Genomic DNA, 1,043 nt, shown 5'->3' with positions numbered 1-1,043 from the left:
GGTTCCTATAGCCTCCATTGTTGTAGTTATCGAAACCACCTATGGGGTGAGAATTCCTATTGCCAAAATTCCTAGGTCCATCAAACCTTTGACCAACATTGGCATTAGACACAAAGTTCACATGTTCACATTCATTATTTTCAACATCATCACATCCATCAACAAAAGTTTGAGAACACATGGAAGAATCATGATCATAAGATCCACAAGCATCAAAAATAGACAACCACTTGGCACGTTATTGGAAGTAGAAGGAGTAGAGTTAGAAAATGTACCTCTCCCTTTGGATTGGGAGGGAAGACTCAATGAATTCGTAGAAACAGTCTCAAGCTTTGCTTTGATCGATGTCATTTCCTTCCCTAGATTTGAAATTTTGGAGGACAAATTGTTAATTGCGTTGAGGTGGTCCACCGAATAAACCGTCGAGCCACTCTTGCTCGTAGACTCCCTCTCTCCTTCTTGCCAATCTCTATAGTATCTCACCACATCCTCAATGATGTCAACTACCTCTTCTTTCGTCCTATTCATTATAGGACCTCCGGCTCCCCCATCAAGGCATGACTTGCCTTGGGTACTTAGGCCACCATTGAAAATTTGAATCACTTGATACGTAGGAATTCCATGATGTGGGCATTCTATTTGGTACTCCTTATACCTCTCCCATGCTTCATAGAGATTCTCATTAGGCCTTTGTTTGAATCCTTGGATCATAGCCCTAGCCTCCGCCGTCTTCTTTTGTGGGTAAAAGCAAGACAAGAAAGCTTTTGTGACTTCATCCCACGTCTTAATGGAATAGGGCTTAACCTCCTTATCTAACCACTCTAAGGCACGACCAATAAGAGAAAAGGGAAACAACTTTAGCCGGATGAACTCTTGAGAAATGTCGTTCACCTTAATTGTATTACAATACTTCTCAAATTCCTTTAGGTGATTCAATGGGCTCTCATTCTTGGCTCCACTAAATTGCCTCTGTTCTATCAAAGTAATCATGACCGGTCTTATTTCAAAATCGTTCGCCGGGGTTGTAGGTGGAGCAATGCCGC

General features: G+C 41.9%; 1 non-coding gene across 1 annotated transcript; it reads left to right on the top strand.

The window, feature by feature from the left end:
* Positions 1-616: 616 nt before the first annotated feature.
* On the top strand, positions 617-722 carry LOC145633307 (small nucleolar RNA R71). The gene has a single exon (XR_014112641.1). It is a non-coding gene; the product is annotated as a small nucleolar RNA R71 (small nucleolar RNA).
* The last annotated feature ends 321 nt before the right edge of the window (positions 723-1,043 follow it).

Source organism: Chenopodium album, chromosome 5 (assembly GCF_948465745.1).
Source record: "Chenopodium album chromosome 5, dcCheAlbu1.1, whole genome shotgun sequence".
Taxonomy (NCBI): domain Eukaryota; kingdom Viridiplantae; phylum Streptophyta; class Magnoliopsida; order Caryophyllales; family Amaranthaceae; genus Chenopodium; species Chenopodium album.
This window is presented reverse-complemented; position numbering and strand designations above follow the sequence as displayed.